This window comes from Acanthochromis polyacanthus, chromosome 16 (genome assembly GCF_021347895.1).
Source record: "Acanthochromis polyacanthus isolate Apoly-LR-REF ecotype Palm Island chromosome 16, KAUST_Apoly_ChrSc, whole genome shotgun sequence".
NCBI lineage: Eukaryota > Metazoa > Chordata > Actinopteri > Pomacentridae > Acanthochromis > Acanthochromis polyacanthus.
The window spans coordinates 1,368,981-1,396,530 of NC_067128.1; the positions used below are offsets into that span (position 1 = coordinate 1,368,981).

General features: G+C 40.3%; 1 long non-coding RNA gene across 1 annotated transcript; it reads right to left on the minus strand.

Moving 5' to 3' along the window:
• Positions 1–5,970: 5,970 nt before the first annotated feature.
• LOC127530266 (uncharacterized) lies at positions 5,971–11,252 on the minus strand. The gene is made up of 2 exons (XR_007936725.1): positions 8,074–11,252; positions 5,971–7,990 (listed from the first exon to the last, which is right to left on the minus strand). It is a non-coding gene; the product is annotated as an uncharacterized LOC127530266 (long non-coding RNA).
• Positions 11,253–27,550: the final 16,298 nt, after the last annotated feature.

The following is a 27,550-nucleotide window of genomic DNA, read 5'->3' on the forward strand; positions in this document are numbered from 1 at the left end:
TCTAAAATGCCATGTGATGTTTGGTTATAGGCGGCCATGTTGGTTTTAGGCCTGAAAACAGCAAAAATGTCGACTATGATACAAAAAATCCCACAATTACGTACTGATCCACATAAGAATCAAACAAAAATGAATGCAGAGAAGCAGATAAGGACTGTAGAAATGTGGCAGAAGCAGAGAGAACACTGCAGCACTTATTCCTGCTTCATCATTCTCACTCAGTTCGTGATCTACGTCTTAATTAGAAAGCTGTAATGATGGTAAAACCCAGACTCTCAACTCCTTCCACCCATGCAGCATGGATTCATACATGCAGACCTGCAGGTTCTGCAAAACAGGGTGAATGATTCTTCTCTAAATGGAGTCATCATTAAAGAAGTGCTGCTGTGTTCACTTTGTTCTGCACCGAGGGACTCACTAATGGGACAATAAGAAAATAAGAGGGCAGGAAGAAAGTGTGGTTATAACAATAGATAGCACTATAGAATTACATCACATCCTCACTTTTGCAGTCCTCAGGTTTTCATTCTGCAGGCACAAAACGCTCCCTTTGCTGATATCATGTGTCCCCTCAGTGGGCTGCTTCTGGCTGTTAGCACTGTCACAGCTCCTGCAGCTGCTTTCTGCTCTTCTTACAGCAGGAAAAGAGCACAGAGACAGCGATGAATGAATGCTTTTAGCGGTGTTTTTTTAAAAAAAATATCTACATCTGTATTAAAGATTTACTGCTTGCTGTGGTAAACTACAGACAAAACCTGACAAAACAACTGAAGATAAGCAGTAATTTACATGTTAACTGTAAAACAAAGCAAAACAAAATCCAACTAAAACCTTGCCAAAGCTGTAAATAATGTCCACATCAAAAACCTGTAATTTTATTCTTGAGTTACAACTACACTACCTTCTATTGCATTTAAATCATCACACACATGTAACTAAAATATTTCAGTTAAATTACAGATGGTGACTAACAAAATAACAGAATATACATATTAATTTACCTGTTAACTGAAAAAAGAAAACAATATAATATAAAAAAATTCTTAACTTTTACAAATGGTATTTTGTTGTTTTACAATGAGTGAGGGTAAAAATAGACCATTTTTAAACTGTATTTAAATCAAAATGTTGCCATTTTACTGATATTTGACATCATTAAAAAGAAAATTGTGTGTATTGAGGATGAATGTTTTTGTTGTATTAAATTACTGATAATAATAACGAGCAAAATGACCAAAAAGTATTAATTTAACAGATCACAAATGTAAAAAAGTAAACATCAAAAATCTGTACATTTATAAATATTAATTAGTTGTTTTACAATGAGTGATTGCAAATTTATACCATTTTTGTATTTGAATCAACAAAAGTACAACATGTTTAAAACGGTAGGTACTTTTTAAAGATTTTTATTTTAGTAAATTACAGACAAAATATATTAAAATCAGAGGAAAAGCTATTAATTTACATGTTGATTTGTGTTGTTACAGAAAGTAATTTGTAGTTTCACAGTAGTGACCATAAAATTGAAGTGTTCTATGGTATTTAAATGAGCAAAAAGTATCAGTGTTTTACAACCCTTTGTTGTCATTTTCAATGTTTTTGAATTTTACAGTGTCCCATCATTTCTGGCATCCTTTCTGCTGGACATTTTTTACAGTGTAGGTTCATTATAAATGATACAGTCCCTGACCAGAGCTACAGGCAGCTGATCGAGGCTTATTTTTTATTCAGCATTTATTTAACCAGATATTTAAAAGTGATACCAGCTCTATTTGTTGACTATTGCTTGTTAAAATGTTTAGAGACAGTGCTGGTCTGACAGTTTTTGAACGAGTAAAGAACATACATTTTGTTTTGTCTGCATTTAAAACAAGCTGCAGATGACAAAGTTGTTCCTGGAATCTATCAAACGGAAGGTAGAAATTCAGAAAGACCTACCCAGAAGGTGCTCAGGATAGGACGGTGTCATCAGCGTAGAAATGAAAAGTTGAGTTTGGAACATTCAGTCCAAGATTATTAATGTAAATAGTGAATAATAATGGACCCAGCACAGAACCTTGAGGGGCGCCCTTTACAAAAATGTTCAGCTTGTCTAATAATATAACATGATATGGGTACATATAATCGCACATTAGCATGCTGTACATCTAATCTAACATTTGTATTCATCCTGCAGCCTTCTAAAACCCCCATGTATGAAAGGATAATCCAGCTATTTGGCATTACGTTTATATCGCACATAAAGCTGGAACACTTAAGACAGATTTTAAAAAGACGCGTCAAAACTGATGCATCTTCAGAGACATCCTGACTTTCAGGTCTGAGGGTGGATCAAGCTGCAGAAACGCTGAATCCCACATTTCCCTCAGTGCACCTCAATCGTGTCTTTATTTTGACTTCAGCCTTTTTATGACGTTATAACTTCCATTCAAATCTTTTTCATATCGTCCTCTTCAACGAGCATCTCTGATTCTTGAATTCAGACGACGGATGACTGAAAGCTCGCTTTGTTTCGTTTCTTCCACTTCAGCTGACACTGATGACAGTTTACTCACTGGAAGTCGCTCTTATTTCTATCATACATCACTTAAACTGACATTTCAACTTCACTCGGCACTTATACATGAACTGTCACAACCTCATTCAGTGGCTATAGAATAATAATAAGTCTCAGTTTTTCTGTTAAAAAATTAAAGTTAAAATGACATCTGTGCCTCCTTCCTTATTAAGAAAAACTTAGATTTCTTTTTGCATTTTAGGTGCAATTTGACTAAAATATGGTCGTTTCATCTCAAATCCCACTTCGTCTCCTTTCACTTTTTCATCTAGTCTGTGTAGGTTCTCAGTCATCCAGGTCACAGTGAGAAAGCAGGAGGACTTGTTCCAACTTTCCAGTGTACATTTCTTTTTGGGCGACCCTTTAGTGGAATGGTTTTAGCGCGTTTAGAGGCTGTTGGATCACCAGCTCCCTGCATCTTATTCTCCTGTTCTGTCCATCACATACAGGCAAACCCAGCTGAAAGGAAACCACAATATTGGATAACATTTCCTTTAACTTGTGTGATTGTTTTTAATTACCGTAATTTCCCGTAAAGCCTGTAATAATAATAATAATTTTAATAATACATTTATTTAGAAAGTGCTTTCAGTCAAAGTGCTGTACATAGAGATGAAAACAATAAAAACATCAGAAATCCACAAACATATCCAAACATACTGAACCAATAAAAAAGGCTTAAGTAAAACAGTTTCAGACTCCTGTAGCAGTAAGCCAGTGGGTCTCCAGCTTTGTTTCCATTCCATAAATGGAAGATTCCTGCCTGAGTTCAACAGATAGACTGATTGTTCTGATGATATTCTGGGATGCTATTTTCTGTAAAACAAAGAAAATGCCTTTTCAGGATGTTTTCAAGGCCTCAAATGACAGAAAGCTCTCCAGAAGATGTGTGCATCCTTTAATGTCCAAAAAACATTTGGTTTTAGCTCTTCTTTAAGTCAACACTGGCTACTCGTACCTGAATTTTGAATGAGGTCATTCAGAAATGTAAGCAGCAGTGCTTTGGGGGAGAATAAATCCCTTTGGCGTGGGTTTTAGGCTTTTTTTATTTTAACTTTGAAGGCCTTCTACAAGCACAGAAAAGCTGTAGCAAAGTAAAAGAAAGAGAAAATCCCCAAACCTCAAGACGGGCTCTTTTAGGAGGCCACAGGCAAAACATTCTTATTTCATGCTCTGGTCAAATGTGACATTTTGGGTGGTTTTGCTGCCATAACATGTTCAGTTCTCCCAGAAAACCTCCAAAATGCACATTTTTGTGTTCATCTCACTTTGTCAGTTGGACATGGATGAAAATTAATGCATATTTATTGAGAAAATACTAAATCCAAAACAGTTTTGCCCATAAATAGCTGTTTCCAATAAATATAGTTCATATTTTAAAGTCCATTTCCATCATATTATGAGACAGAAATCCCCTCTTTAATAGCATTTTAAAGGTTTTTTAAAGGAGTTTGTTCATTCATCGCCTGCTTAACTGACATTTTTATTACTAAAAATAAGCCAAAAATTGATTTTTTTCTTGGCAGTTCAAGGTCTAGGCACAGATTTTAAGAGTGAACACAGGAGAAACGTCCCGCTCAGTGTTTAGGATACATGCTGGGTATTTTTTCCTTAATGCAGTCACCAAAATTAAAAAAAAAAGAATTATGCGCTCATATAACTACTGAATCTGTTTCGGAAAATGCAGATGGATCCACTTATCTTCAGTTCTGTGTTTTACTTTGCATAAATAAAAACATTTCCACCATAAATTGACGAAGAAAAATTCACAAGAATGCCAGAATTACATGTTTTAACACCTGATGTATCCCCAAATACTTAAATAAAACATAATTTTGCAACTTATGAAGTGATAAATCGCCTCGTAAACCTTCAACTTTAATGTTTCAACAAAATAATCAGATTTCGGTTCTGGAAATTAATGGAAACTAGCACATATTTTGATAGATAATATTTAATTAGCATAATTATACGTGAGAATTGAGAAAACTTGTAACATAAAATCAACTGATGGAGAAATCTGAGTTCAAAATGTTCCTTTATCCCCCCGCAGTGTCTTCCTCAAAAGAAAAGAAAGAAAATCAGATTAATGTCGTTTAGAAACCTCAGGACTAAACGATTGCCGCTCCGGTGGTGAATTATCAGAACAAAAACAGAATTTGCTCACTTCCGCCTGCGGTGAGTCGCTCTGAAAGATTCATCGGTCCAATAAAACATCCCGTCAGTCTTTTATTTGTTGTTGAATTATTTTACCAGCCTGCCTTAAAGCTCTGCCTCGTCGCTGGTAGTTATCAGAGGATTCCTTACTCACTCCAAAGTCAGACCATTAAAATGAAGCTGTCAAACTGAAGGAGCTCCATTGATACGTGCATGAATTAGATTGGTTTAACCCTCGTGTCGTCCTGTGGATCAAAACTGACCCGTTTTAAAGTTTGAAAATGTGGGGAAAAAAATGTATTTTCACAGTGAAACTTCTGATGTCCACATTTTCAACATTTTTGGAAAATCTAATAACATTCACATAAAAATCAACCAAAATCCCGAGAATTTTACTGTAATTTGGTTGATTGTTTTATGAATGTTCATAAAGAAAACATTAGAAGTTTTACTGATAAATATGGAATCACTTTAGATATATTTAGGATTTTTTGGGAGGATTTTTTTGCTGAATTTTTGGATTTTTTTAGACCAGGAAACAATATTTTTTGGTCCCTGTGAATGAAAAGAACAGGAGGGTTGAAGCCTATTTTAGCAGCACCTACCAGTTCTTACTCTTCATAAAATAACTTGTAAAGAGCAGAAATGTGGCAGCGAGTCCTCAGTTTATTCAGAGCAGCTTTCATGCTCTTTGTTGATGCTGAGGCTCCAAACCATCACGGCCAACACAAATGTTCCCTCTGAGGCTAACAGCCCTTCTTCTTCATGCCATCCATCCATCAATCACAGACATGAAGCCGCTGTAGACCCTCCTCTCCTCCCGTTTTATCATCTCAGCAGCTGCTCGGTTTACCGGCTGCAGATTCTGTTAACGATGCTTTGAAAGTATAGCGGAGGGATGGAGAGACACATAGATGAGAGAAAAGAGCCGGCAGAAGAGGCAGAGGTGAGCTAAATGAAGTGAGGAACTTAAAAAGGGAGGCAGATGGCGATGGAGAGAGAGGAGACGATGATGGCAGGAGGCTCAAAATGTGAGAAAGAAGAGAAACCTTAAGAGCTGAACTCCTCCTGTTTCTACAACAGAACACTCAAATACAAGACGACAAATAATTAAAACAGCATCTTGTGAAATGACCACAAAAAAGTCAAAATGCTTCTGTTTCTGTCAATATGTTGCTCTGTCATAAATTAGATGATTTTTTTCCAGATTATATAACAGAGGTTGGTTAGAAGACAATAATTGATGCTTAGAGTACCAACAAGAAGCAGAAGTTTTCCCATTTATTGCTTTTCAACATTGAATCATGTTAAATTTAATTAGGCTGTTTTGACAAGAATGTCAAGTGAAAATTCTGCACTCTAATATTTCATTGGGCCACTTTTAGCTCTGAGAACGACACATTGGCCGATAAGTTCTGCAATGTCACAGCATTTATTTCTGTCCAGAGATGAATTAATTTTCTACCAAGATCTTATATTGATGATGGCAGAGTCGGACTGAAGTCTTCTCCAGAACATCCCAAAGATCCTCAGTGGGGCTGAGGTCTGGACTTTGTGGAGGAAAATCCATCTCCTGCTCCCTGATCCATCATTCTCAGTGTGAGCCCATGAATCCTGGCATCATCATCTTGGAACACGAAAAAAAACCTCCACTGATGGAAAGACCTGGTCCTTCAGTATCTTCAGGTATCAGCTGACCTCATTCTTTGGGAACATAACGTTGGAGAACCTGACCAACCCCAGATCATAACCCTAACCCCCACAGATGGTAGACACTAGTCATGATGAGGGCATCACTTCATCCACAGACTTTGGAGAAAAGAGAAAGTTTGATCCGTTCCAGGCCTCTGTTGATTGGTCAGATGCCACGATATAGTGTGATGTAACATTGAGTGATCTTCACTGACTAGCTGGGTGGAAACCACATGTTTGTCCACCTCAGTGAGAGGCGGAGCAACGCCATATTTAACGTATGCCAAAGTTACCAAATATGATCACTTGACCGATAAAGGGTTAACTGGCATTACTTTGTAGAAATCTATTCTCACTTTGAGATGAAATAGTTTTCTTTTGTAAATTCTTGACAAACACACATTCAGTCAGTCTGTCAGTTTCATCCGACGGAATCGGTGACATGAATAAAGTTCTTCCTCCAGCTCCCTCTGTTAAGTGTTGCAGTCAAAAGTTCTTTGCCTTCCAGACCAGTGTCTTCTTCTAGAACCTTCAGTCCTTCTGATAGTATTAGGTTTCCATAACAATCACCAGCTGCTTCGTTGTGTCTCCACATGTCCGTCCAGGGCTGGTCTACGTTGTCTAATGATGGCTGACCACCGTGGATGTGACTTGTTGGTGAGGAGATGTTTCATACCATCCCTATCATTCATATCATCCCTAACATTCTGCTCTAAGTCCCATCAATTCTTTTTGAGACAGCCTTCAATAGTGACCAGGAGTGGGATCCATAGAGTCAGATGGATTTCACTGATGCCTTGAATACCCATACTGAATGCCCATATTTTAACAGATAGAGGAACGGCACTCAGATATGAGGGTTAGCTGCGAATAGCAGTCCTGGACCAAATCGCGGGTTGCCCTTTGGCAAGGCATAACACCTGCCTGCCACCTGCTGCAGGGTTAGGCAAAGATCCATTTAGGAAGCAGGAATGGTGACAGCATTGGTGGATGAGCATCGATAGACGGCTGTTTCAGTCACTTATGCCTGTTTGTTTAGTGGATGAACTGTAGAGTCAACGGTTAGGAAACTCTGCCCCCTTTAGTGGGGAACTGCTCCTGTGATAGTCTTGGCAAGTCGTCACAGTATTTCTGCTACCAGAAATTCATGATGATGATGAACACATTCACATACATCATATAAGCTGTTGTATCTGACAATTCCCACCATACAGCCACATTTACATAGCAGTGCTGCCTGCTTCTAAAAGTGTGTTTCTTTGACTTCCACAGTTGGGTCTCATTTGCATTTAAAGCATAACATAAACAGATCCAAGTATTTGCATTCTGGAACACATTTCTTCTCAGATATTAAATCAACATACAGTGTGTAGCACGGACCAGTTTGTTACAGTTCACAGACGCCTTTCCTCGCTGTAATCTCTGACTTTAGCCTCGTAATTGGTAAGCAACTTCCTCCCTCAAAGGCGTTTTGCAGTCTCTTGTCCGCTTCACTCTTTCATGGCTCTGAGTTTAATTCAGTGGCGTCGGCCCCATGGGAACCCGGTCGCTCTCTCACACTGTTTGAAGTCATGCGTGAAACTACAAAAAAAGGAGGCAGTCAGAAAAATGGATTTCTCTTGTATGTGTGTGCGGATGCTGCTGCTTTGTAGCGGTGACCTCACCGTTTGGAGTTTTTTCATCCCGACGTGTCTGCACTGTTGATTAGATGTTCACGGAGGAAACAGCATGATCTTCTGACAACAGCTGATTTTGTTTTCACACACAATAACGCTGCAGCAAAGCCACGGGGAGATTCCACACAAGAAGACGCTCTCCTCATTAACTCCAAAGGAGCCGCATCAGAAAAAGAGGGGGAGAGAAAGCCAAGTTCCTTTGGTAAATAATGGATATTCTCTGAAATATACATGAAAGTCTCCATTCTGCACTTGAATTATGTAATGCAGGACTCTGTGAATCAAACGTCTCCCAATCCCAGTCAGAGCTGGAGTTGCATAACGCTCAAGATGGAAGTCAGAGACCTTGGGGCATCGTCATTATTTCTACTTAAAACAAACAGCCTTCCCCTGCTCTGAACACTGACAGCTGTTACCGCATTATATAAAAACTGATAATTGTGATTCTGTCTCTGCTCTCTGTTGTTGTTTTTTGCTTTTTGCACAAACCCACATGCCCGTGGACTGATTAGCGGAACGAGGCGGACGCCGCTGATTGCCTTCAGTTTTTTCTTGACGAGCAATCAGTGCCTGGAAGCGTCGCTTTAGTTTTCCTCTGTGGTAGTTTGCTGGTGGCGCTGATGGGACGTGGAGGGGCCTCTGTGCATTTCCATCAGAACAAACACATAATTAAGGTTGTGTTTTGATTTGACTGCTTTTCAGTCATTTTCGCCGCTTGTGTTTTAACGTCCTCCAGGACCCTGAACACACAGAGAGGCAGATAATCCAGACGAGCTGCTGGATCTGCAGTGGTTCTTTGTTTTCTCTAAGGCCTGATTTCAAGTGAAAGAAGGAATTATGAAAAGTCACAACACACAGTGGATTGAGGTACTGAAGAGGATGATCACTAGCTGTATATCAGTCGGTTTATTGATGAGCAGTTTTAAATCTCAGTGTGGTAGCTCTGGCATGAACTCCTGGCTAATCCAAAGATTAGCAAAGAGGCAGAGCGAGGTGGGCTACAAAAACATCTCTTGGCCATGGAGAGTCCTGTGACAACATGAAGGAGAGACCTCCAATGCTGAAAAGTGACAGTAATAATGCTTGAGTCCCAAAAACTGCAGTTCCTCAAATGACCACTCGAGACTGCCTCCAAAAGTGAGTCAACCTCCATCGACCCCCATGTCAAAAAGCCCAACTTTAGAGTAGAAATAAACATGTTTACAGCCTGGTACAAACAAACAATAGATCCCAACAGTGATAGACTTCAGCATTAATAATGATGAATGAGGCATAAACAAGAGCGCCAACAAGGTTTGAAGTTATTCTATTGTATTTGCTAATACTAACTTTTAAGCTCATCATAGGAGCTTCAGTAGAAATCAACTGGACTTGGATGTTTTAAAAAGCAGCAAAACATGAAAGGATGTTTTGCGGCTTTTTCATTTTTTCTGGTTCACATACAGACAAGAGACAAAAGCTAATTTAACTGTGCTGCTCAGACTCGACCAGCAGCGACTTTAAAGGTGAAATGCTTTCTTGCATGTTGCTCAGGCTAGGAGTGGGTGGTGTGAATCAGTCAACACACTTTAAATGTCAATGCAGCAACACTGACCGTTTGTTTTTATTTGGTTCTCTTGCTTGACACACACTTTAGTGATGAATGAATGCTGTGGAGCTTGAAAATGTACATGGGCTGTATAGTGAAACACTCCAGCAACGCTACAGTGTCCCTACGGACCTGCCACTCACACCCTTAATTATGCAAAACCATCGGCGCTTTTAAGATAAGATAAGACAATCCTTTATTACTCCCCGTTTCCAGGGAAATTTCCCATGTTACAGCAGCATACATCATACAACAATAGGAACAATAAACAACAATATAATGTTAATCATAATAACAACCACAATATGCCCAGGAGTGTAGGAAGGGAAAGGTGGCTTATGGAATGATGTGAAGTACGAGAGAACTGTGCATATTATGTAGTAAGGGATTGTGTGAAACAGTCCATTTTTGTGTAAACATCAGCCAGTGATGCTGGTGTTCTAAAGTCTTATGGCAGATGGAATGAATGACTTGCGATAGCGTTCCGTTTTATAATTTAACTGAGTTCTAAAAAAAATTACATAAAAATTTACCTCATGTAGAGATGTAGCTGTAGAGATCAAAACTGTCTTTGTTCCAGGCTGTAAAGTTGGATTTTTGAACATGGGAGTCTATGCAAATTCCTTTAAAAGGCCAGCCTCAAGTGGTCATTGGAGGAACTGCAGGTTTTAGCACTTCAATACTTGCTTAACTATTCAGTCCCAGACCTAACTGCTCCAGGAGATCAAGTAGAGTTGCTTATATGCTGAAAATATAGTCATTGAATGTCAATTAAAGTCAGCAAAAATATGAATTTGTTAGGCATTGATAGTACAGGAGGTCCTCGGTTTATGTTATTGACCTACAGCGTTTTGTCGTCAGAACTAGTTACATGGAACTAGTTGATGAGCAGAGCAGATGAATACGTCGTCACACGGCGCTATCAGACGGCTTTGTTTCCATTCTCTGGTTGTACTCCACCGTGGATTGCAGCGCTCGATTTAGACGGTCGCCAGGTCGCCATTTGCGACTAAAAACCGATTTTGGCGACTAAAAATGACAAAAAACACGCTGGTTAGGGGCCCAAATATTTTGATTTGGGCTACTGACCTCCAAATCCAAGTTTCAGGGATGGCAATTTTCCACGGATCCGCAGATTTAATTTCAAATTTGAACACTTTATTGTCGCTGATGTTAACGTCATTAACATCGCGAGACTCCGTCGGATCCAGAACCAGCCCAGAATGTGGTGGCAGCATGCAGAGGACAGCACCAACTGAGCCTGAGCACCGCGAACGGAAAGCACCAAGTCACCGGAGCTGTCATTTTTAACCCGCGGGTCCGCCGGCTGCTCTCCCCGGTCACAGACTGCTCAGACTCCCCGGCTGGCTAGCTATCCCCCGCTAGCTGCTCGGCTAACACCTGCCGCTCCTCGCTGCTCATCTGCCCGGGACAAACCGCACCTGTTCCGGCTGTCAACGTCCCAGTCACCCGCTAGGAGCTCCGGACAATGCGCTGCTCATTCGTAGGTGACTTTTCACGGCCATGGGGGGTTTTAAGGCACACTTTGCCCAGCGACCAGTGATAGCTCGGCGGCTCCAGCTAACAAGTTGACATGGAGGAGGAAATGGATCCCCCCCCCCCCCAAAAAAAAGTAGGATTAATTTTTTTGGTCACTAAAAGTTGATTTTGGCTCCTAAAAATGTCTAAATTGACGTATGTTGGTGGCCCAAAAATGTCATTTGGGCAACGAGACCTCTCGGCCTTAAATCGAGTGCTGGATTGTGCTGCATTCACTAACTTTTTACCTTCATTATGGCTCCCAGCGTAAGTCAGATTTTTTTGATGCTTGGAAGAAAAGGAAAGCCGTCTCCATGGAAGTGAAATTAGACAGTGTCAGAGTGTAGCTCCGCTGAGAGCTCCCACATATCAAATGAAGATATTCACCGAACCAGAAAGACACGGAGACTGTAACTTTTTACTTGCAAGGGTAACAGCACAGTGTAACAAGACACATTAGTGCGAGCTACAAAGACTGCTCCCATACGAAGTTTATTTTATACACAAGCAGAAACGAAAACATAGCATAAGATAAGAAATAGCTCGAGTTACACAAGGGGGTGTGCTAAGCTGTAAGAGTGGAAATATACTGACTAGAGGAGCAAGATGTGTGTGTGTGGGTATGTAATGAAGATTATTCTATAAAGACACTATATACAATCAGTTAATGCCCTAGGGCTTGATTATGATAAATATATTCTCAAATTCAACTCTAACAGACAGAATAAAACGCTGGGAACAGAAACACCGACCAACATGGGTGAAGTTGTAAAAACAGGTCAACATATTGTAGCGACCCTCTGTGATGAATGAGTGAGACTTTATCTGGTTCTCTGCTGGTTTTCATGACTTTATGAGGACTAATTGATATCTTAACGCACGGAACGACTTTGTTTACATTTTTCATCTAAGTTACGACTTACGGCGAAAATCGATCTGTAGAAATGGAACTCAGATGTAAGTTGAGGACCTCATATACGTGGTGAAGCCTATGAGACCGTCATCGTGGTCAGCACTATCGCCTCTCCCTGTAGGTTTGATCTTAGTTTGGAGCGGCTCCATGTGGTCATCCAAAGAGCTGCAGATTTAACACTTCTAGGTTGGCTTCATTTTTTAGCCATAAAGGTTGCAGCTTGGTGATAACTGACGATGAAGCTCACAAAGTCTAAAGAACGGATTAAGGTTACTGTTATTTGTCAATCAATAATTCATCATTTCATCAACTACCTTTTTTATTTTATAGGGGCTTATTATGGGGGCTGGAGATTATTCCAGATATCATTGGGCCAGAGGTGGGGAACACTTCAATCCATCCATCCATAGACACAGATGTACCAGTTAACCTAACATACATGACTTTAGATGGTGGGAGGAAGCAGATGCAGGGAGAACATGTAAACTGCACAGAAAAAGGTCTGAGCCAATAGCAGCTTCAAACCGTCCCACTGCGAGCCGACAGTTCCCACCGCTGGCCCACTGAGCCGCCCCCACGACTCAATCAATAGGACAGAGCAACCTTCTGACTAACTCAGAGGCAGGTTTAAAAGCTGTAAAAGCACCGGCAGACAGTAACAGCAGATGTTTCATGTGCGTCCCAGGATCTCAATGATTCACCCGACCGGTGCTAAGTGAGGATGACCATTTTTTACAGCAAAAACCACGCAGTGATCTCAGCGCGGAGGCCGTTTAAATCATGTGCCCCCCATTTGAGCCGCGCTTCGTCAAATTACCGCCGTGAAGCTTCGGCCGACGGGGCAAATGAAGTGGAACGCAGCGTTTTTATCTCACCTCATTTTCTCCTTCGCCATCTAACGTGACAGTCTTATCTGGCATCGCAGAGGATCCCCACAGATTTATCCCTTTATTCCAGGGGCATGATTGGCAGAGGATGATAGACCATGCATGGTCGGTTTGTGCTGCGCCACACCCAGCTTCCATCTCCGGGTGAAGAGTAACAAGCAAGAAATAACACTTTAGTTACACCTCTCTTCTTTCTGCCAGCGTGTACAACAGGAAGCAGAGTCTGCATGTAGTCCGTGTTAATGGTTTAACAAAGAAGTCCTCCTGTGAGCACAGAGACTGCAGCAGCTCTGCAGAAGACATCGTCAGAGGCTTGTCACTGAGTGATGGCGATGTCTTCAGATAGGCCATCCCGTTATCTTGTCCTGCAGTGTGTGACGGTCTCAGAAAACATCCAGAGAGTCTTTCAGCTTCAGATTAAACTTGGGAAGTAATGGAAAAGATTCTTCCTCAGATGTTTTACTCTGACGGAGTGAAAAAAGGGCTGTAAATTCAAGATTCCATTCCAGATTTCTCCACCAGAAGCTGCTGAAAGGTTCAGTAAAAATCAGATGTTTGTGTGTGGTAGCCAGTGTTTAACCTCACTGTCATTTTTACATATAGATTCCCACTTCTGAAAAGATGTTGAAAAGTGCGGCAGACTAGATAGATTACGTTTGCATCTCCTGTTTTGTCTGTATGTGATCGTTTTGCATCCCATAGAGGTTCTTGTTTGTCTCTTTAAAGTCGTTTTCCATCTGTTTTTCTTTAAATGAATTGTTTGTGTTCATTCTGCGTCTCATATTGGTCGTTTTGCACATGCTTGTTGTCATTTTTAATCTGTTTCTGGTTGGTTCCCTTTGGAGTCATTTCACATCTTTTGTTGTATCATCCATGTTTTTGGTTGTTTTGTGTGTGTTTGTGGTTACATTCTGTCTCTTTTGCTATATTTTGTCTGTCTGAGGTTGGTTTGTGTCCCTTTTGTTGGTTTGTATGCCTTTAGTTGATCTGCTTGTGGTCAGCTTGCACTTCTTTGGTTGTTTTGTTTGTGAGGGACATGTCAGCTGTCTTAGTCCTTGTTTGTCTCTCTGTTCGGTTAACTTTGTGCTTTTTGGTTTTCCAAAAAGAACTGTCATCCCTCCATGCCTCCAGAATCCTCCCTTTAAGACTCTCCTCAGAGGCATGTATTGTGTTGTGCTTGGATGAAAAGGACGAAGCAGTTGTGTGAAGAATGAAACAGCTCAGAGAACAAAATGTGGCCTACTTTTTTCTCACATCTGGGCTATTCCTGTGTCAAGAGTCTGTGACTGTTTGGTCGAGGCCACAAACACTCCACAAGCCATTACCGTCCGAGGAAAGATACGTTTTTTTCTGACTTGACCCTTTTATATGAAGTTTGGGGCTACTTGGATGAGTCAGAGAATTTCTTCATTTGAAAAAACATTTAAGAAAGCAGTGGTCTATTTACACATTCAGTTGACACAACGTAATGTTAGTATTTGTTTGTGTCTCCTGATGAAATTAAGTCCAAGACTTACTCTCTTTTCACCTCATTTTGGTCTCTACCTAAGAGGAACATGTGGTTCTTTAGTGACTAAATGTCCATTTGATTAAAATAACTGCCTGCTATGACTTAGCTGACACTGTTACAGGGTAGAGACTGAACCAAAACCACTGGATAATCCAAAAATCAGCAAAGTTGAGGAGCATGAGTGGAGCTGAGGTGGTACTGACCTGTTATTCAAAGCCGCCATGCTCTAATTATGCATAACTTTAGGCATTAATATAACCTAAATGGGTGAGTTATATAAAAACTTACCCTCTGTACAGTAGCCATGAACAGGTGAATAAGCTACAGAGACCAAAAGTATTTTCTGCACCAGGTTGTAAACATGTTTATTTCTGCTAGAAAGTTCAGCTTTTTAACATACGGGTCAATGGGGATTGATTCGCTTTTGGAATCAGCCTCAAGTGGCCGTTTGAGGAACTGCAATTTTTGGCACTTTTGCTTTATCTGCTTCCTTTATCAGCCCTGGATGTCACTAGTTTATGTCATTACAGGATAATCCAAGGCCCAAAGACATTTACATGCCCCATTTTTAAAAAAAAAATCATTTTTGGATGATTGGGAGGACCTGAGCACTGCCAAGATGGTGATGGCTGGACTCGATGAGGTAAACTGTTTTTGTTTTAGTATGAAAACATGTTTTATCATGAGGGTCTATGGGGATTGATCGGCTTTTAGATTCAGCCTCACTGCAGTTCTTGACACGTTTCTGCATTTTTTGCTTCATTTTAAAGCTCTGGATGTCACCATTTCATGTCGTTACCAGACAGTCCAAGGCCCAAAGATGTTTACATGCCCCACCTCAGCTCCCCTTTTATTTCCTCATTTTTGGGTTGTTGGGAGGAGTTGAACACTGCCAAGATGGTAGAGGGCAATCATTTTTTTGTTTCAGACTGAAAACATGTTTATTTCCACTACCAAAAAAACATATTTTAACATGGGGGTCTATGGGGATCGATTGGTTTTTGGATTCAGCCTCTAGAGAAACTGCAGTTCTTGGCGCTTTTCTACATTGTTTGCTTCATTTTTCAGCCCTGGAGGTTGCTGCTTGGACAAAACAGCAAATTTGTGGGTCAAACATCATAAACAAGGTAAAAAATGTTAAAATACGTCATAGAGCAGATGTCAGATGTTAGCATGTGGGTGTTTATGATGAAGGTTTGGCAGTTGGAAGACCTAAATTGTGTTATTCCCTGATTTCCTGCATATTTCCCCAAAAGCCTCTCAACGCTCTAGAGGAAATGAGTGTTAATGAACTGAAATCAGCTGTGGATTAAATGAAATTTAAACACTAGGAGTGGATTTTACCTGTAGGAATACAATGATCAGAGGCGTGGACATAAGAGTTTTTAGACAGAAACATATTTTTGGTTTGCATTCGTCGTGTAAATCAAAGAAAAGTTGGGTTATATTTGACATGATGTCTGCCTGGTTTTTAGGAGGAGTATTTGTTCTGTGCTGAGGTAAAGTCCTCTTCCCCCTTGTTTTCCTTCCTTAGATGATCACTGTTGCACTGCGAACTGTCAAATTGGCGTCCAGCGGCTCCAATCACATCCTTTCAAGCTGGTCTCAGAAGCGAGTTCGCTCTATTGCTGAACTCACTTTTCCCACCAACTGGACAAAGTGTGATTGGCCAATAAACCCGTCACAGAAAAGGTTCTCATTCTCGCCTGAGGACAAAATATATTCTGTGCAGAGCTGTCTGTTCTGCTCCTCTGAAGGCAGACTGAGCCCTCTGGACAGGTCTGGCAGGTTTGACATGCTTGTTATCTTTAAAAAAACACTAAAATGACTCAATTTTTCAGAGCCAGAAACTGGAAGACTAAAAAGAACGACTCACTGTATTATTTACTTTGTGTCACTTCACTCTACATGTTTCAATTTTAAAAATATGCCTAAAACAAATTGCTTGATCTAACCAGGTAACGCAAAAGATAAAAAAAGTTCTCCTGTACTCTGCAAAACAAAAGGAATCTTTAGTGACTCGTCTGCAGCCAAAACTCTAGGACTCGAGGTTGAACTGCAGGATGTGTACACAGAGCAGGCAGAAGGCAATTATGAAAGTAAACATGTAAATAGTAAAATATTTACAACATGTACAGCCACTACTTATTCTCTCGTATTGATAACACCAGCATGAATCAATAGGACATTTTATTTTATCTTCTTAATGATTTATAGCATCATAACTTTATCATGTGGGACAAAACATGTTTGAAACCTGTCTTCTGTTTCCTTAGAGATGCAGGACTTTATGCTGCTCAGTCTCTCCAGGATTTCATGGCTGTTTTCCTGATTGTTGCGCCCTTAAAACGGCTGAAATCGTGGCAGCTTTTCTAAAAAACTGTGATGTATGTTGCAATGTTTTAAGCATATTTGCTGTGATAAAATTGGGGGAGATGAGCGGGGACACTCACAGCTTGTCACGTCAATTAATCTAACTTCCCTTCATTCTTTCACCTCCGCTTTGGTGAAGAAGATCAGGGAATAGCTTTTCACATCTTCAGCAGTAATTTTTGTTGGTAAATGACAGACATTAGAATGGGACATGTCTGCATCTTCAAACCAGAAACAGGAAGTGAATTCGGTGACGTACGTGCGTTACGTTTGTCCTGGGGACTGCCATGATCGGCCAAAACTGTGGAAAAGTTGCGATGACTGGACAAAGTTGCGAAATGATTGGCTGAATTTGCATTAATTGTTGTGAGGACAGAATCCTAAAATGCCCCAGAAACTGCTCAGGGTTTTGAGGGTTAAAATTCATTTTTGCTTTTTCTCACTTCTTCATGCCGGATGACAAACTGATGCGTGTTTTAATTGTGAATTCTTTGTGTCATTTGAAGTCTGTCAGAAAGTTTACATGCAGGAATAAATATGCGAGTTCTTAATTGGAATTTTTCATACAGTTTGGATCTAATTAAAGCCACATCCCTGCCAAAACAGACTGTGATTGTTTCATTGAATAATTCTCCAGAATGAGGCCTGAAATAAAAGCTTTTTAATTTCAGAATGCCCTGAAGCAAAACAGCCTCTGTTTCATTAAACAAACTAAAGAGCAGCCTCAGCTAATGCCTCCTGACAGCGAACCCGGCAGAAGCACAACAACTCTCCTCTTCCTGCTTCTTTATGAGATGCCTCAGCGCCTGATATAAATTGTCACTGGGAGACATCTCCGCATGGAAATGTCTGTGAGGCTGTACTCAAGGTTAAACCTAAAAGGATGGCTGTGCCGGGCAGCGTGGCTCCAGAGCATGAATAGTGATGAGTCTGAAGTCAGGTTTCCAGTGCTGGAAATAAAAGCAGTTTATAGCAATTAGAATCAATATCACAGGCTTCGGGTTGAACTCAGACATCCTCTATATGTCTGCAGCAGTGGGAGTTTTCCACTAGTGTGTGTCCACAACATCTCTCTGCAGAAGTTCAAACAGGCCTCACAGTGAGTTAATTTCATCTGTTTCCACTGCGCTTGTTTTGTCTAGGAAAAGTCAGAAGTGTGACGTGAGAAAATCCGAAACCATCTCATCTGATTCTCACGGTTTTGCACACAAGAATCAGTAGAAATTTCCATGTGTTGCATTGTTTTGCCAACTGGAAGTGTGGACCATGTTTGCTGCTGAACAATAAACAGCCGTAGTGACAAAGGATTACCTGAAATTACTAATTTATTAAATAGTTTTGTGGTGATTAGTTTCACATTTGCTGTGTTCAAGCCAAAGTCTGAATGTAACGATCCACTGTATCAGAGACTTCATGTGAGATGATGTTAAAATCATCTTTCATCCCTAAGATGTATGAATTCGGACATTCTGTAAGTTTAAAATTTGAAAACAATGCAGAGCTGTGATTAGTTGGCATTTATCAGCACATTTTTGGTGTAAAGGAACCAGTGGAGGTGATTTGGACTTCTGGTTCAGATCCTAAAGAGAGACTTCCTCTGGAGGTTTTCTGAACACGTCCACCAGGGAGGAGACCCCAGGGTAGACCCAGAACTCACTGGAAGGATTGGATATCTCATCTGGCCTGGGAACGCCTGATGGATAGATGGATGGACGGATGGATGGATGGACGGATGGATGCAACAAAGTCCAACTTGCTTCATTGTAAATGTTTCAAAAGATCCAAGGTTTCAAAAGTATAGAATTACTTCAAATGATCAGAGAGCATAAAGGTGGTTTCCAGAGTGTGCACTTGTGATTTTGACGGCAGCAAAATGAAAACACTTGAGGAGAAACCATACAGGAGGCTCTTTACATCTGTTTGCTTCTCTCCTGCTCTCTGTGCTCACAAATACTGTATTTTAATACAGCTTAATTCCAAAAAAATGCGGCTCTCATTCACTTTTGGGGGGTTTATTTTTGTTGTCAGTGAGCAGAACAAACATAAAATAGTGACTGATAAAGTGGTGTACAGAGAATGGATGGATGGATGGATGATCTGGAGCTCATTAAGAAGACATGTTAACCAGCAGCTGTGCACCACAGAATTTATTAACATGACGTCTGCTGATGAACTCACCTCACATAAAGGATAAAAACAACAGATGTACAGACAGTTTAGCTTAATTTTATTTTCAAAAAATCCAAAGCATTTACCTACATGAGAGAACACAGTGATGAGCCGGTTTATTGCCTCATTCTAGTAAAACAACCACCATGTCCATGTTCTGCTCTGTTTAGGATACAGAACTTTTTAAATTTTAAGAGGTTTAATAGAAACTTGGATGTGTTTTGGAGTTGCACAACTGACTAAAATAATGAGCCCTGTTTCCAGTTTAACACTGTATTTTTACACTTTATGTAAACCTTTGTTTTAGGTAAAGTAATAAATAGATTAATCAAAACATGGTAAAAAAAAAAAAAAGCACATTAGTTGAAGTTAAGTTTCAAATTGATCTTGATCATCTCTCTGCTTTGTTGAAGGAAGTTTACTTTGTGGATTCTATGAACATGAAATTACTCTTTGAGACTTTCAGTGGCTTAATTTGGACAAACTTAACTCAGCTGCGTTTTACCAACTGAAGCATTTCGTTCAAATTGGTCCATCAATTCTCAATGCAATAATGCAATGCAACATGTGCCAAGGAAACCGAGGCCTTAATTTCTGTGCAGAGGTCAGGACAATCAAGGCTTGTAAACAAACGTTTCATTAACTCTGGAGCTCCGTTTCTTCTGCAGGCCTTCATCCTGCCAAGATAAAGATTCACGTCTGTCAGCTAAACAATGACAGACGTGAATCCACCTTCTCTGGTTTTTATACCAGGAATCAACAGATGAAGAAATGTACGCTGCACTCCAGACTGCAGTTCACCCTTGACTGATTATCGTTGTTGGCTTTCCAAGCATGAATAACTGCTGGCTATCAAATGTCAACATCCATCTCCTTCTGCTCTGAAGTCCTTCTGCTGGTTCCACTTACTCTTTCACTCCCGCTGCATTGCAGAGAGGATTTCTTAGGTGCTCGATGCCACCCAAAGTTTAAAGGACATTGTTCTCAAATAGCCAAACAAAGTGAATTAAAGCAAACTGTGACTGCAGCTCGGCTCTGAATAGCTTCGAGTCCCGTTCCCCAGACGCACTCCCCCAGCTCCAATCAATGCGTCTTCCATTTTTAGAAAGCGGTCAATAGCGTTATCAAGACAAAGCAGAGAGCCACATGACTGCCGGGCTGCAGCTACCTGCCTCCCCCTCCGCCTCCCCCGCCTCCTCCCTCAGCAGGGGGAAGCCTGGGAAGGAGAATCCCTTTGTACTCTCTGCAGAGCGGCAACCTGAATGACATGCTGACTGCAGAGGTGAAAACCAGCAGGAGGAGGAGGTGGAGAGGTGTTTTTTCTTCTTTTTCATCTCTTGCTCTTTGTCTCCCTGTTATAGCACCTCTCTCTCTCCCTCTTTTTCCTCACCCGTCTCCCTCCCTCGCTCGCTGTCTCCTCCTTTGATTGGTATTCAGAGCCAGGCCTGCTCTGTTCTGCAGTGTGGGTTTGAGAACGCTGTCAGGCAGAGAAAGAAGGGAATCGCACTGCAGTGGCGGGTGGGGTGAGCGCACACACACACACACACACACACACACACACACACACACACACACACACACACACACACACACACACACACACACACATACACACACACACATACACTAAAACCCCTCCTTCCCGTGCTGCACCAGGAAACCCTTTTTCAGCAGACTGTGTCATGCTTCTGTTGTCATTCACGTTACAGATGTGCGTCTCTGTGAGCTCAGACAGAAACAGAACGCACGCATCGATTACCTCTACGGTGAACGTTCTGCTGCTGTACGTGGCCCATTTTACTGTACAACAGTATAGAATATCATTACTGTAGTGCATTAGATGACAGCGTAGGAGAAGCTTTTGTTAGAGGTGGAGAGACTCTGCAGGGAAAAAGGACAATTGTTGGACCAACTGAAATGAACCGTTTTAACTGGTAATATGCAACCAATTCAGTCTGTCCAGTTTAACCCTCCTGTTGTCTTCATTTACGGGCACCAAAGAATATTGTGTCCTTGTATGGAAAAACGAAAAATCCAAAAATTCAGCAAAAAATCCCCCAAATTTCTGGAAATTTGCAAAACCTTTAGGAAGAAAATTCTAATAATTCCTTAAAAGTCTTATTTTATTAAAATCCCCCAGATTTGGAAAGAAAATTCTTGTAAATATTTTCAAAAATGAATAAAAATCTTCCAAAAAATATCTTAAAAATATCCAAATTTATTCCATATATATCAGTAAAATGTGTAATATTTTCTTTAAGAATATATTTAACAGATTTACCTTTTCAGCCTCGTTCAGCCCCGTTAGTCTGTTTTTGAAAAGGTAAAATGATTCACCCTAAATGAATATATGACAGAATGAATATTTTCTTAAGAAACATTTCTAACATTTCTGTTTTTCTACCAAAAAATGTTCAAAGATTTCCCAAACATGTTGAAAATATGGACATCAGAAGTTTCACTGTGATTATATATATATATATTTTTTTTTTTTCACATTTTCTGAACTGAAAGGAAAGTTGTATTGGAAACTACTGGGTCCCTTTAGTGTCATTTTTTAACACATAGGGTGGTTCATTAAGCTTATAAAAATTAAGTAAAGGGTGTATTTTTATCCAAACCACAATGCTTTTCTCACCTACACCAGATTGTTTTGGTGAAAACTAATATTAACAGTAAATGAAATCAAAGTCAAACAAACAGATTGTAATGTAATATTACCTCTAAACTAAGCTAAAATAGAAAATATGGAAATTGAACAGAAAACACACAAAAACACACTAATGCTGTAATTAAATTGGATCCCGCTGTGTTTTCTCCCAAACCTTTGTAGCGTTAAATACTAACATTAATTAATTCATGAAATAAAGACAACAAGCTTGTGTTTGCACTTTTGTGTTGCTTTCTTTTTTCCTTTCCATCCATCCGTTCTCTAGACCGGCTTTACCCACGGAGGGTAGCTGGAGTCGGTCCCAGACAGGTCTAGGCTAATTACATCGCTAACACAAAGAGACAAACAACCACTCACACAAATACGTCCAATTTAGAATCACCAATTAACCTGCCATGTCTGGACTGTGGAGGGAAGATGAGGAATCCCAGACACAAGCTCCACAGAATCACCAGACACTTCAAAGCCAGAACCTTCTCGCTGTATGGCTGTGTACCCGTTTAGCTTCCAGTACGGCACGTTTTCTTCTTTACACAAACATCAGAGTGGAGTTTAACCCTCGTGTCGTCCTGCAGGTCAAATTGACCCGTTTCAAAGTTTGAAAATGTGGGAAAAAATATTTTCACAGCCAAAACTTCCACATTTTCAACATTTTTTGTGAAATCTTTGAACATTTTTTGGTGGAAAAAAAGAAACGTTAAAAATAAATCTTTCTTTAAGAACATTTAAGAAAATAGAAGTTTTACTGATATATATGTAATCATTTTAGATACTTTTAGGATTTTTGGAAGATTTTTACTAATTTTTAAAAAATATATATAATAATTTCTTTCCAAATTTGGGGGATTTTTTAAAATAAAACTTTTAAAGATATTTTTAAGAAATTATTGGAGTTTTCTTCCTAAAGGGAACCATACATTTTGGTGCCCATAAATGAAAAGAAGGGTTAAGCCATACAATAACCCTGTAATCAGATAAATGACCGTCTTCACATCCTGTGACTCTAATAAAAGCGACACATGTCATGTCTGGAGGCCTAAATGGGAACCTTCTGATTCATGACTGACACATGAAGACAGCTGCTGTGAATGAGGACATCATCTCACATCTCTACCAGTAAAAACCGGCCATGAATCTAAAACGAAGCGCTGCTGTCCAGCTCCCATTAATACACCAGAGCTGGGTGGAGGGGTTAATGAGGCCTAGCAGGATTTACAGCCGAGCTTATTATTAAAATCACCAAACTCCATGGATTTGTGCTTTTGGAAATGAAGAACTCCGTTTTTAAAAAATTAGAAGGTCACAACACTGTCAAAGCAGGAAATGTAACACGGTGCTACCAAAATCTTAGCAGGGCAGTGACTCAGCGGTGCGCACCTGAGAATAAAACAAGATCAACATCAGCACTCAGTAAGTTCCATAAAAAAAGACAAAACAAACTGGTTCAATGAATGCCAGCATTGATTTCTTAAGCAGTTATCACAACCGTTATATTGACATCATTACATGACACGACCAGTCGCTCTGTTATAGAAACATAAACGCTACATCTGCTTTATCATGCCTGTTCATCCAATGGGAGAGTTACTAGTTCATCACAGGGTTACGACATGGGATGTAGGGAAAATAAAACGTATTGCTGCTGTCTAGACTCCACAGGGTGAATGTGAAAGTGATGTTAGACCGAACAGGAATTAGAGCCCAATGGCAAGCTTATCATTGGAATAATCAAAATTAATGGATTTGTGCTTTGTTTGTGAATTGAATAAAAACAAATATGAAAGTCAAAGTGCTGTAAAAGAAGTATTTTGGCCAGAAAATGCAGCAACAAGCTAGCAGGATGTTACTGAACAAAACAACAAAAAGATCAACATTTGTTCATAACAAAGCCACCTAGAGCCGTGTTTCCTAACCCTAACTGTTTTACTGGATCTCCTGGACAGGTCCTCTGCAACAAAATGATGGTAGAATCATTTTGATGGAACATCTGCACCCAGGAAGACATGAAGTGTCATTAAAATGGATAATTCACTGATAATTCCTTGTTGTTGAGGATTTTAAATGAAAAAAAGTCATGGCATCCTGTAAATCAGACTATTGGCAGGTTTACAACCAAGAAGCCGCTGCAGAAACAGCATCTGATGACCCATGATCACTTTCACATGCATGCTGGGAAACTCGCTAAGTATTCTGAAACAATAAGCTCTGAAAATGGAGATAATATTACGGCTCATATTACCAGAATGCACTCGAGTGGAATCGAATCACAAGCTGAGACAACGCAGCTCCAAGTCAATCGAGGAGGAAGGTTGAACCGAGCTGCTAAGTACCTGAAATTATGGGGTTTTCTCATTAGCTATCATGCTATGGAGGTGTGTTGGTTTCAGAGGACTGAGCTGCTTCATGTGTGCGGTAATTTGTGTCGGGGATGTGGGAGTCACAGCGGATCAACAAGCTGCTCTCTGCTGCACCACAGAGGAGACTTCAATGGATTTTCTCTCCTGGCGCTGGTTGAGCCCAATTACACTTGAAGCAATAAATCCTTAGCAATGCAATTTCCCCTCTAGACAAGATCTGCCGGGCTTCCCCCCTCCAGTCTCCTTTACAGCACACACCAGCAGTCCACTTACTCCTTCCTCTCCTCCATCTCTGTGTCCTCTACCTCCTCTCTGCTTCAGTCTGAACCAGGGGTGTCCAACATGAGGCCCGTGGTCCAAAAGTGGTCCTCCAGAGGGTCCAATCCGGCCCTCAGAGTGTAAAAATTACAGAGAAGACATTAACTGCAGATTGTAAATGAGTAAAACTATACATTTAAAATCATTTCTAGACCATGACAAGTTGTTTAGATCATAAAGTAAAATACTAGATTGTTCATTTTGTGCCTCGTTTTTGTAATTTTCTGTCTTGTTTTTGTCCTTATTTTGTCTGATTTGTCGTCATGTTTTTGATGTTTTGTGTTTCCTTTTTGTCTCGCTTGTGTTTGGTCTTATTTTTGTCATTTTCTGTTTTGCTTTCTTGGTTGTTTTGTGTATTGTTTTCGTCGTTTTGTGTGGTTTTTTGTCTAGTTTGTGCTCTTTTGTCTCACGTGTGATTTGTCTCATTTTTGTATTGCTTTGACTATTTTGTCAAAAATTGTCTTTTTTTTTTGCTTTGTTTTGTGTCGTTTGTCTCATATTATGTAATTTTTTCTCGTTTTCGTAATATTTTGTCGTTTTGTGTTTCCTTTTAGTCTCGCTTGTGTTTTTTGTCTATTTTTTGTTGACACCGAGGCATCGTGTTGTTAAAATTGAACTGTAAACCAAAGGAACCATTAGGAGCTGTGGTTATTTATAGGTTATTATGCTGTGGATTTACTGGTCCGGTCTACTGGAGATCAAACTGGACTGAATGTGGAACCTGAACTAAGATGAGTTTGACATCTCTGGTATACATTATTTTCACATTTCTTCACCCCTCTTCTCTGTCACTCCTTTGTCCGTCTGTGTTGTTTTTCCATTTATCCGTCCCTCTATTGCCCCCTCTAATGCTCCCTTATTCCCTTGACCTTCATCTCCACCTCCTTTTCTTCCTCTCCTCCGTCGCCATCCCAGACCTCTCCCACTCTCATCTTATCGAAGTCCACCACTCTTTCTCCTCTCATTTGTCTTCGTCTTTCCATCTTACCTTTCTTCCACGTTCCCGTCTCTCTCCGTGACGGCGTTCTCCCAGTTGGACATAACATTACCGGGAACATGCAGGACGTTTTTACCCGCTGTGATGATGAAGCGTGAGTCCATCTCACATCAAGGACACGTCAGGCTCCTGGGGTAGAAGCAAGGACGGTATCTAATGAAATAACTTATTTAAATACACCACCTACAGTGCAGATGAGCACAGCTGTAGTATGAAGGTTAAATATTAGACAGGATGTAGCAGCGGCAGGAATTCTCTTTATGCATTAAGCATGCATTTGTTTTGCAAAATGGTCTAAACACAGTTTAGATCAAACACAAATAATCAGAATTTCTTGCAAAAGTATCAACAGACGCTGAATTAATCAAATGAATATCTTCTCTCATTGAGGTTATTAACTTAATGAGACATATTATTGGTTGTTTATACAAAAGCAGCCTAAATCTGTGACGACGGATGCTGGAATGAAACCACAACGAAAATCTAAACCATCAGGAAAAATCATCTATTGACAATGACAATGTAAAGCAATGGAGGGAATGAAAAGAAACCATTAAAGAACAGGAGTGAGTTATTGTCCCACGGCGTGCTCATTCATTTTAATATCCAACCAGAACTGGAGGAACTATCGATTAAGATCAGCTCTTCACATGTTCACATCTCTCGTGGACATGAGTACTTCAGTGCACATTTTAATGTCCTGTTTTTACTCTTCCTGTGGGAATTCAGTCGATCATTCACAGCTGATTGTATTGATCTACATACTTGTATGATTTTTAGCAGCTTGTAAGCTAAGGAACAGTTAATGTTGCATACAGAGATGTCGTCACATTACAAAGTTAGCAAAAAAGATAACGATAAAGTTTGCTTGATGGAAAATAAATCTGAGACAGACACAGCAGAATTCAGCAGTGTGTCCCAGCACCTCCTTTGTGAACTGAATCGACTGTCTTCAACCTGAGAAGCTCCGGCTATAGTTTGCTGGAAGATGCACGGAGAACTTTTGTTACGATCCAACCTCTAGGGTCAGCTAGGTGTAACCAGATGCTATTGGTTCAGCTAAAGGAATTTATTGCTCAGTAGCAAATTTAGCATAGAAGTGGTCAAGTAAAGCAAAACAAGAATCAAACAAAACCAAACGTTCTTCCCAAAGTTATCAGTCTGCTAACAGGAGCTACAGTCTCCAGCAGCGCTGTTGTTGTGGATGTGACATGTCTGTGAAGCCGGTGGTGTCGATACTTCAAAGAAACTTCAGTCGTTTCCTTTGTTTCTGAGGCTGCTGGTGCCCCGAGGCGAGAACCTTGTTTCATCTCACTGATTATTCTCTTCAAATGCACAACAGACACCTGGATTTGTTTGCTTGATACTGAAAATGAACAATAGCACTGACAGAGCAGCAGCCTCCTGAAAGGGAGCCATTATGAGTTTATGGGTGCTTTCACACATACGCCTTTTGGTCCGCTTAAAGCGGACTGGAATCCGCAACACCAGCAAGTACGGTTCGTTTGGGCTGGTGTGAAAGCAGACCAGATGTTTTTGGTGCGGACTAAAGGACCGGACCGAGTTTGTTGTTTACGAATAAACCTCGATCCATGGAATGTTTTCTTCCGGGATTTTTCCCTCTTCACATGCTGTGGCAATCAGCGTTCACCTACGTCATCTAAAACACCTTATTTTGTGAATAGCGCCGCCAAACGACTGGGGGGAGATATAACATTCATTGTAGTTGGTTCAACTGCGAAAACACTGGTGTGAATGCGAACCGAACCAGTTGAAATTAGCAACATTGTAACAACTTTTGGGTCCAAACGAACCACTCTAACGGAGTAACAGGTGTGAAAGCACCCTATAATCCATGAGAAGTCCTCAAAGCCCCTCAGTGGTCACCGGTTAAAGCCTTAAAAATCATCCCTCTGTGTCGAAATTACATTTTTAGAAGGTTCATTCACAAAAATAAGAAAGTGAACGTGCCAAGTTTAGTTAGCTCACCTCTGATTGGCTGAGAGTCAGCAGTAGAGAGAGCTGGGAACGGCGGCTAATTCTGGAGCTAAGTTATGGGGTTTTTCTAGTTATTCTGGAGCTAAGTTATGGGCTTTTTCTAGTTTTTCTGGAGCTAAGTTATGGGTTTTTCTAGTTATTCTGG